Source organism: Colobus angolensis, unplaced genomic scaffold (genome assembly GCF_000951035.1).
Source record: "Colobus angolensis palliatus isolate OR3802 unplaced genomic scaffold, Cang.pa_1.0 Scaffold180, whole genome shotgun sequence".
NCBI classification, from domain to species: domain Eukaryota; kingdom Metazoa; phylum Chordata; class Mammalia; order Primates; family Cercopithecidae; genus Colobus; species Colobus angolensis.
Genome location: NW_012114933.1, coordinates 59,347 through 69,944, shown reverse-complemented (window position 1 = coordinate 69,944; position 10,598 = coordinate 59,347). Strand labels below are relative to the sequence as shown.

The following is a 10,598-nucleotide window of genomic DNA, read 5'->3' as shown; positions in this document are numbered from 1 at the left end:
CCTTCCTTCCTTCCTTCCTTCCTTCCTTCCTTCCTTCCTTCCTTCCTTGTCTTGCTCTGTCCCCCAGGCTGGAGTCCAGTGGTGTGATCTTGGCTGACCGCAATCTCTGCCTCCCGGGTTCAAGCAATTCTCCTGCCTCAGCTTCCAAGTAGCTGGGATTACAGGTGCATGCCACCAGGTCCTGCTAATTTTTGCATTTTTTTTTAGTAGAGACAGGGTTTTATCATGTTGGCCAGGCTGGTCTCAAACTCCTGACCTTGTGATTCATCTACCTCAGCCTCCCAAAGTGCTGAGATTACAGGTGTGAGCTAATGCACCCGGCCATCTCTATTTCTTATACACAATAATACTATAACAAGAAAGATATAAATTTGCTTAATATGTAGCCTCTGTTTCTGAGTTCTGTAGATGTCACTCAATAAGCTAAGAAAGCTACTGATCTCATCAAATCAAGGACACAATACTGTTTCTTCAGGTAGCACAAATTGCATGGCCTCAAAATATGGGAAAGATAATATTTTATGAAATGGTATACTTTAAGGCTGACCTACATATAGGAATTTTTTTCCCAATCCAAGCAATAAAGCTTTGATGCAGATGTTCATTCCACATCCTGTCCTGATCCTCAGCTGCCAGAGGCCACCCTGCACTTGCCTTCACACTACACCTTCCTTCATGGCTTCAGGCTAAGACTGCCCTTCCTCCATGGCTTCAGGCTAAGATTGCTGGGAGCCTCCTATAAACACTTTTTTTGTTAGTTTTGTTGTGTTTCAGAGACAGGGTCTCACTGTCATCCAGCCTGGAGTGCAGTGGCATGATTATAGCTTTCTGCAACCTCCAACTCCTAAGCTCAAGTGATCCTCCCAACTCAGCCTCCTGCGCAGCTAATTTAAATTTTTTTTTTGTAGTGATGGGGTCTTGCTATTGTTGTCTAGGCTGGTGTCAAACTCCTGGTTTCAAGTAACCCTCATGTCTTGGCTTCTAAAATTGCTGAGATTACAGGAGTGAGCTATCATGCCCAGCTCAGATTAAATACTTTTTTTTTTTTTTTTTGAGACAGTGTCTTGCTCTGTTGCCAGGCTGGAGTGCAGTGGCGCAATCTCTGCTCACTGTGACCTCTGCTTCCTGGGTTCAAGTGATTCTCCTGCCTCAGCCTCCCGAGTAGCTGGGACTACAGGCACGCAACTAGCATGCCCAGCTAATTTTTGTATTTTTAGTAGAGATGGGGTTTCACCATGTTGGCCAGGATGGTCTTGATCTCTTGACCTTGTGATCCACCTGCCTTGGCCTCCCAAAGTGCTGGGATTACAGGCATGAGCCACCACGCATGGCCCAGATTAAATACTTCTTTAGAAGATGGACCAGAAATGCGTCATCAGAAATTGGTTTTACTTACATATGAAGAATTCCAATCTTCAAAAAACTTTTAGAACTCAATCAGAACTTGAGAACTTCTTTCAGTAGGTGCTGTGATTCAATAACCAGAATTCTGCTTTACTTTATAGTTTACAAGTATTTCTGACATTTTCCTACTAAATTACATGAAGGGAGTTGTCTGCATAAGAGCTGCACAACCGAGCAGCATTCCTGTTTCACAATTCTCAGTTGAAATGTCCTGACCAAGTTTCCCCAGAAATGTGTGAGTACTCAACTGTATTAAAACTAAATATATTGTTTTTAATGACAAATACTCATTAATTAGTAAAATGATTACTGTACTATAATAGAACAAATCCTTAACCCAAAATTAAATGGCCACAGATTGACATGCATAAAGCTTATCAACTATCACATATCATATTCTGACAAAAATCAAGAAGACTAATAGATGATCTCGTCTTCTTCTTTTTCTTTTGTGAGACAGGGTCTTGCTCTGTCACTCAGGCTGGAGTGCAGTGGTGCAATCACAGTTCACTGCAACCTCCACCTCGTGGGCCCAAATGATCCTCCAACCTCAGCCTCTCAGGTAGCTGGGACCACAGTCACATACCATCATTCCCGGTTTCTGTGTGTGTGTGTGTGTGTGTGTGTGTGCGTGTGTGTGTGTGTGTGTGTGTGTACACAGTCTCCCTATGATGCCTAGGCTGGTCTCAAACTCCTGGGCTCAAGTGATTCTCCCTCTTTGGCATCCCAAAATCCTAAGATTATAGGTATGAGCTAAATCATATGAAAGAAACTATATTTTAAAAGTAAAGTCAAAAGTGGAATTTAAGAACAAAGGAATCCTATTTCTATACTCACTAGTCCCAGGTAGACAAACAACATGGCCTTCCTCAGCCTCTTCCTGAGTCGTTTCAGAAGAGTGTGAGCCATGAGAAATCATAGCTGTTATTTTCTGGTTGAAACCGACACTTTAGGCTACTGTTCTCATTTGCCTGTTGAAAGAATAACTTAGCTGTATTAATCATTTAAATTAAAATTAAACATTTTGAAGGGTAAAACATGGGGAAGAGACAACATCTACTTCATTGAAGGAGGCAGGTAATCAATATAAAAGGAATGAAAAAAATCATCATTGGAACCACGGGTGTAATCAATGTTTCCAAGAGGCTTCAGCAATGATGCTGAAACCAGTTCATGAAGGTTGCCGGGGAATAAGATGTTCACAGTGCTTTGATGTCTCATCCCACAGACGACTAAGAACAAAAGGGAAAAGCTACCTTCACAAAGAGATGTCCTGTGGACACCACCTCAACCAAAATTATTAAACATAGAATCACCAATCGTGGGACAGACTCAAAATCTCCTGGTGTGAGGCAATAAGTACCCAACACTGCCTAATCTGGATTAGGGATTATTCACTGTTTAATCTGGATCCACTCATGAGAACACTGTTTAATCTGTATTCTTGCCAAAATGCTCAATCTATTCTAGTCAGGAGAAGAAAAAAGCAATCAAATATATCTAGATTATGGGTCACTGTACAAAACAAAGAGCCTAGATTTTTCAAAATGTTTCATGTATTGAAAGAACTACTCCAAAGTAAAAGAACAGAGAGACATGACAACCAAAGGCAAGGTTAATCTTTGATTAAACTGTGGATCTAAAAGAAAAATAAATATTTTGGAGATAATTTGGTAAATCTGAATATGGGCTGTACATCAAATTGCTGTATTATAGTAAGATGGTACAATTGCAATTATGTAGAAATATGTCATTATTCACAAGAGATAAATGCTGAAGTGCTGGGGTAAAACATCATGCTCTCTGCAACTTACTTTCAAATGATTCAGAGAAGAATGTACTTATGGAAACAGAAAGAAAATGCAAAGGTGGCAAATGCTAGCCACTGGTTAATCTGAATGAAGAATATGTAAATGTCCATTGTTTTGCCTTTTAATTTTCTGTAGGCAAGGGAAAGATAGGAAGGAGGGAAAGTGCAAGCATTTCTTATCAATTCATACCTGTAAAAAATCAAGTTAAAAAGAAAACCAAAGGCTTAAAATTCATGTAAACATCCAATGAAATCAGTAGTAATTTTCTGTCAAATTTCTGAAAAGCCATTAAGACTGTAACATACCTGACTAAGATCACTTGTAGGTAACTTGAAGTATTTTTTCTGGAGGTTCCAGTCCTTCTACTTCATATGTTTTATTCCATCATTCCTGGAATTGTCAGTTGTTCAAAATAAACCTCTAAATGATCTTTGTAAGATATTTCATCATCAATATCGTCCTTTAATAAAATTAAGAAAAAATAAAACAGACTCTAAAGTAGTGACTAAACAATAATTGGTAATAAAAAGGGCTAAGACATAAATAAGTCAATAAAATTAAGAAAAAATAGGCCGGGCGCGGTGGCTCAAGCCTGTAATCCCAGCACTTTGGGAGGCCGAGATGGGCGGATCACGAGGTCAGGAGATCGAGACCATCCTGGCTAACACAGTGAAACCCCGTCTCTACTAAAAATACAAAAAAACTAGCCGGGCGAGGTGGCGGGCGCCTGTAGTCCCAGCTACTCGGGAGGCTGAGGCAGGAGAATGGCGTAAACCCAGGAGGTGGAGCTTGCAGTGAGCTGAGATCCGGCCACTGCACTCCAGTCCGGGGGACAGAACGAGACTCCGCCTCAAAAAAAAAAAAAAGAAAAAGAAAAAAGAAAACATGCTCTAAGGTAGTGACTAAACAATAAACAATTTGTAATAAAAAAGACTAAGACATAAATGAGTCAATAAAATTAAGAAAAAACGCAGGCTTTAAAGTAGTGACTAAACAATTTGTAATAAAAAATACCCATCAGACATAAATGAGTCAATAAAGCACACAATTTTTTTTTTTTTGAGACAGAGTCTCGTTCTGTTGCCCAGACTGAATGCAGTGGTGTGATCTCAGCTCACTGCGATCTTCACCTCCCAGGCTCAAGCCATCCTCCCACCTCAGCCTCCCGAGTAACTGGGACTACACGTGTGCACCACCTGGCCTGGATAATTTTTTTTTTTGTAGAAACGGGGTTGCCCCATGTTGTCCAGACTGGTCTCGAACTCCTGGACTCAAGCGTTCCACCCACCTTGGCGTACCAAAGTGCTGGGATTACAGACATGAGCCACCTCAACTGGCCTGTTTTTATATTTGACATGAGAAAACTATTATAACTTCAGTCAATTATAAGTCATTATAAAAAAATTTAACCTCTCTGAGAGGACAGGACAGAAAGATTCTGACACGTTATCAAAACTTAGGGTAGGATAAATGTGCCATCACAAATGAATGGGAAGAGAGCAGGCCCTTCAGAAAATGGTGTGGCAAATGGTTACCTCTATCAAAAAAGTACAGATAAGCCTATCCTAAGAGAAGTAAAAGGAAGAAAGGGAAGAAGGGAGGAGAGAGAGAGAAAGAGACAGAGGGGGAGGGAGGACACTGCAGAAGGTTTCAATGTTGTAACACCCAGCTCAGCAAGGACAAGACTAGAGCTCTCAGTCATGGTCGAAGCTGGCATTGCCTTTTTATAGGTTAATTTTGCAATTAACATTAAGAGTCTCAAAACCACTCATCACCTTTGACTTAGCCATTTCACCTCCAATAATCTGGCATACTGAAACACTCTAAGATCGGATACATTTAGGTCAATAATCCTTTATCCACCAATTACACAATCCAAAAAAATTTAAAAACTTTTGGCAGCAAAAGCTGTCCTCAATAAATGTGATACTATTTATAGTTTCTATTTATACCACTCGGCTGGCCTTCGAAGCCACGCATACTTGTAATTTAAGTAGCTCTAGCCTGCTTCTCTTCTCTGGGCTTATTTACCAATGCAGCCTCCCAGAGATGCTGTAAACCTGACATAGAAAGCCCCTGCTGTTCCCCAAACACTGCCCACATGCCTTACAGCAGCACCTTTGCTGATACTGTTTCTGCTTCCTGACACATCCTCCTTCTCCCACATCTAGGCCTGGCACAGGCCCCATCTCTTTTCATAAAGCTTCAGCCATAGCTGCCTCAGAGGTAAATTTCTGACCCCTGTGATTCCCAGGCACATTTTGGTGCTGCTGGGTGTACACAATACAACCTGAAAGGCGGTTTTGCATCTCTTCTTTGTACCTGGCTGAGGTCTCAGAGAGCAGAGGCTAAATATTTCCTGGCTCCCTCAATTTCTAAACACCGCGCTATATATTGCGTGGCACCTCTAGGTGACTACTTTGTACCCTAAATATTAAACTGAGGGATGAGTGAAACCATATCAGGATTAATAAATAAATAAATTCTTGAATTCCATCACTTAATAGAAGTGGCCATTTGAATGCTGCCAGGTAGGAAGAAAAGAGGAGGACAAAGAAACCCTAAAAGTTGGCATCATAACTGCTTACAGCAGCCACAAAAAAGGAGAAAAAAGCAGAGTGGCAAGGTAAAGACCAGGGAAACGTAGGCCACTGCAGGACAGAAGAAACTTCCAAGCTTGTCAGTAATGTAAGTTTCTCATTTTCCAATAAACTAGTGTGGCATAGGTCACTGTTTAGAGTCTTGTCTTCAAAATGTTTTCCAGCATCAAGGACAACAATCTACAAGAAACAAAATGGTGAGAAAAAGCAGCACACTCACAGCTCTAAAGAGCACAGGGTAAGGCTACAAAAAGGACCAAGCATACTTCTCAACCTGCAATGTGCTCAGTGTCTGTAAATCACAAGTTAGGTGATGAAGGACTGGTAGTTTCACATGAATTAATAATTTTCCTTCTTGCCCCCATGTTATCTCCCTTACCTGACCCGCCCAATGAAACATCCTTAAAACGCTCCTGTCAAATTCCTTGCAGATACTAGGCTCCTCTCAAATTGCTTGCACATGCTTGGAGAAGCTCACAGTACAGTTAGTGCACTAATACACAACTGAACTTGAGCAACACGAGGCTTATGAGACAGCAAAGACAACAGCAAAGCTGGGCCCAGCAGCCATCGCCTGAAGAACTCTTTACTCATTACATTGGAGCGAGTGATTTTTCTGGGACCAGGAACCACAGAACCCTGAAGGACCCACAGCTGCTGGCTAAGGATTCAAGGCCTGGAGTAACATTTCCCTCCCAGTGCTCATTTCTGCTATAAACTGGTTGAGTTCTGCAATGAACAACTAGATTTCTAACTGGTATTAATATTAATAAACTTTTTTTTTTTTTAAGACAGGGTCTCGCTCTGTCACCCAGGCTGGAGTGCAGTGGTGCAGTCATGGCTTACTGCAGCCTCAACCTCCTGGGCTCAAAACAATCCTCCTGCCTCAGCCTCCCAAGTAGCTGGGACTACAGACAAATGCCACCATGCCCAGCTAATCAAATAATTGTTTTTTTGTAGGGATGAGGTCTCACTATGTTGCCCAGGCTAGCCTTAAACTCCTGGGATTAAGCAATCCTCCTGCCTTGGTCTTCCAAACTGCTGAGATCGCAGGCGGTAGCCACTGCATCAGGCCATTGACACTTACATATGTAAAATACATCCAGAATATCAACCACTACAAAACATAAAAACAGTCCATCTTGATGTAACTTGCCGTACTATGGAAGTGTTTTAAAAATGACATAAAAGTCATTAAGAAAATGAAAGCACAAAAGAAGTCTATCAAAATTACAAAAACTCAAAACTGAGTGAACAAAACTTCGGAAAGAATGAAAACAATTGGAAAATAACTTCAGGAAAAAAATGTCACAGAAAAACAACATAAGAACAATTTGTGCCCTCTAAAAAACAGAGGTTAAAGTCAGAATTTTTTTTTTTTTTTTGAGACGAAGTCTCACTCTGTCACCAGGCTGGAGTGCAGTGGCACGATCTCAGCTCACTGCAACCGCTGTTTCCCGGGTTCAAGCGATTCTCCTGCCTCAGCCTCCTAAGTCCCAAGCCTCTGGGACTACAAGAGTGTGTCACCATGCCTAGTTAATTTTTGTATTTTCAGTAGAGACGGGGTTTCACCTTGTTGGCCAGGCTGGCCTCGAACTCCTGACCTCAGGTGATTCACCCGCCTCGGCCTCCCAAAGTGCTGGGATTACAGGGATGAGCCACCATGCCCAGCCAGGATAATGTTTAAAAACAAATTGAGCAAAGAGTATAAAAGTTTTTGGAGTAGCACAGTTCCCAAAATGATCACGATCCATATGAAGTCTGAGCCAGGCTGACATCCCCACATCAGGGCCCTGCCTGCTGTTCGCGGAATCTGCAACACAGACAGAGGTGCAAGTGTCACTGGGGAGGCACAGAGGTGGAGGGAGGAGGGGCTCCCTGGGGTCGTGCAGGTCTCAGAGGTCCTCGGGCCCTGGAAGGTGACCTTGGGCCCCTGAGCTCCCCACAGTCAGGTCTACTCAGATGCCAAGGCACTGAGGCCAGTGTGCTGTTCTCTGCTGAGGGGTTATCTGTCCACAGAGAGTGTAAGTGTCACGGAGGAAGAACTGAACCTGGGCACTCACACAGGCACCTTCAGGGGGCTGGTTCCCCGGAGAGTAAAAGACACAGAAACAGGGGAAATCAAGGATTCCAGGATCAACAGGCAGAGTCCCCTGCCCCTGGGCCCTAAGAGGCGCAGGAGGTCTCATGACACAGGGTGGGGTGGTGACCCTGCCTTGCCACCCAGATCCTCTGTGCCATCCAGACAGAAGAGCTGCACATTGAATATGCACAGCTGCCTGGAGCACGTCATTGGTATTGCCTAGTAAGACCTGGTCTTTCTAACATCCCCACTGGACTTGTCTTTGCATTGTAATTTTTAAAATTACGCTTTGGTAAGACATAAATTTCTCACATTCGTGTATTCTAGCATAAAAGGGTTACAGAAGACATACATTTGAAAGAGTGAAAAACAGTGTATATGTACACACACACACATTTGTATGTGTACCTTATTTCAAGATTGGAAAATATATTTAAAAAACAGAGGTTCCCTGAATCATGCCCTCAACTCCTCCCAAGTGAGCATGGCCCTGAAATGTCTTCAGGGGTCTGTTTTGTTGGCATTTGTGACAGATACAGAATGACTGACGCCCAAGCCAGTGCTCTCTACATATAGAAGTCTTCAACCTCATCTTGAAAAATGGGGCCGTGAGGCCACCCCTGACCCCCAGGGCTCCACAGATTCTGAAGAACCCCTGGGGCTGGGCACATTTCAGTGCTTCTTGGATCCTGTCGTGTCCCCTGCTTGATGCCAGGACCTACTGAGTGCCCGCTGGCCTCAATACTGGGCCAGGTGGGCTGCTTGCTCATGTGACAAGGAGCCTGGGGGTACCTCCATCCCTCTCATACCTTTCCCAGGAGGCCTGAACTGGGGGCGATTCATGGTCAACCCTAGTGTCTCCTCAGGATGTACTAGTGATGCTCCCTGTTGGCCTCAAGGGGCTGGGAGGGCAGAGCTAGGTCCCCCCTAATGAGATGCTGGTGAGCTGAAGTGTCACTGCAGACAAATAACACAGTGCACAGCCCGTGGAATCCTGCACATGGTGGCCCAACCAGCACCTCAGTGTCTCCCTCACTAAGGAGGCTGTGGAGGGCTCAGCCCAGCAGGCTCAGGGGCTGCTATGGAGTGGGTCTGTTTCCTGGAGGATGTTCTTAGGGCATCTTTTCACTTACCTTCAGAAGTCTCTAAAATATATTAAAAATGTCCCAACAGTTCAGGATATTCCACCGGGTATTCTTCCTGGACTTCCTGGTTTTCTTCTTGGGCTTCCTGGTTTTCCTGATGGGACAACAAGAAAGTGAGCCATGAAGAACACGGACACGTGTCTGCTTCCCTCCTCACTCTGCCCACCGCACACTCACACTTCCTCTTCCACTTGTGTCTTTTCTGTTGCTGCTTCTGCAGGTGCAGAGGAAGGACTTGCTGACACCTGTGAGGAAGAGAACAGCTGTGTATGTCCAGAGACGCGCGTGCAGGAAAAGTCCTATCTGGGAAGGGGGTGCCCAGAGCAGACCCAGATGTCACTGGGAGTCCCTCCGGCACGGTGGGGTCCAGCTCATCTGACCCCAGCCCAGCCCCTCCCTGGACCCTGAAGGGTTGTTCAGCAAGATTCAAAGCTGCAGCCTGGGGGCCAGTAAACAGGACAACGCCAAGGCAGCAGGCAGGAGGGCTAGGAAGGGGTTTTATCAACACTGAAGACCCAAGGTAAACAGGGCAATGCCAAGGCAGCGGGCAGGAGGGCTGGGGAGGGGTTTTATCAACACTGAAGACCCGAGGTAAACAGGGCAATGCCAAGGCAGTGGGCAGGAGGGCTGGGGAGGGGTTTTATCAACACTGAAGACCTGAGGTAAACAGGGCAATGCCAAGGCAGCGGGCAGGAGGGCTGGGTAGGGGTTTTATCGACACCAAAGACCCGAGGACCTAGACTGTGGGATGAGACCAGGTCCTTCAGGAGAACAATCGCAAGAGAGGGAAAGAGGAAAAGGACCAGAGCTAGAAAAGGAGGTCATGAGTCAGAAAGAGGATAAAAGAGAGAGCATATAAGAGGAGACCAGTTACCTGCTGGTGGCTGCCTGTAATGGTGGAGTCTCCCAGTTCTGGGAAGCAAGCATCAGTGTCCGGAGGAGCAGTGGTGATGGGGCAGCCATAAGAAGGAAAGGGGAGAGTTAGAGCCGAGAGAACCCCTCAGACTCCGCTGTCCCAGGGCTGTGGAGCCAACCCCAGAGCCTCTGACGTGCCCATTTCTGCAGCCTTCTCCACAGCCTGTATCATTTCCTCTGTGCTACGAGGGAGGGACCTCTGGCTTCCCACACACTTTCCCAGCCCTCACATTCCATAACTGAGCCAGGGAGGGGAAGCCGTGTCATTCTGTTCCTCCAAGAGGCGGCCGCCCTCCTCACAACGTTGTGCATGATGTGGAATCCCTCCCTCCTCCTCCTGTAGGGCCTGCTTCTGTTCCCTCATGAATCCCATTTCCTTCCTCCTTGTGGACCTCTACCCGTCCTACTGTTCTCCAATAGAAGAACATCGGAAAGAAGGCGAAGACTGCATTGCCAGCCTCCAGTCAACACACAGATCGCTCCCTGGGTCGGCAGCACCTGCCCAGGCCTGGGGTTGTGTTGGGGCCCGTGGGAGGCGATCGTGACTGATGTCCACAAGCCTGGGGTTTGTTGGGACCTGTGGGAGCTGATGATGAATGATGTCACAGATAAAGTGACTGTTCTATGCCTGGAATGACCT

The 10,598-nt window shown here is 45.1% G+C and overlaps 1 long non-coding RNA gene across 1 annotated transcript in view; it reads right to left on the bottom strand.

The window, feature by feature from the left end:
- LOC105509841 overlaps positions 1 to 10,142 on the bottom strand; it is a 17,256-nt gene extending 7,114 nt beyond the window's left edge. The window contains exons 1-8 of the long non-coding RNA XR_001001484.1: positions 9,918 to 10,142; positions 9,221 to 9,288; positions 9,032 to 9,137; positions 6,972 to 7,628; positions 3,521 to 3,675; positions 3,219 to 3,404; positions 2,242 to 2,375; positions 1,397 to 1,467 (exon numbers count right to left, since the gene is read on the bottom strand). This is a non-coding gene — a long non-coding RNA (uncharacterized LOC105509841). The remainder of the gene's footprint in view (positions 1 to 1,396; positions 1,468 to 2,241; positions 2,376 to 3,218; positions 3,405 to 3,520; positions 3,676 to 6,971; positions 7,629 to 9,031; positions 9,138 to 9,220; positions 9,289 to 9,917) is intronic.
- Between the last annotated feature and the right edge of the window lie 456 nt (positions 10,143 to 10,598).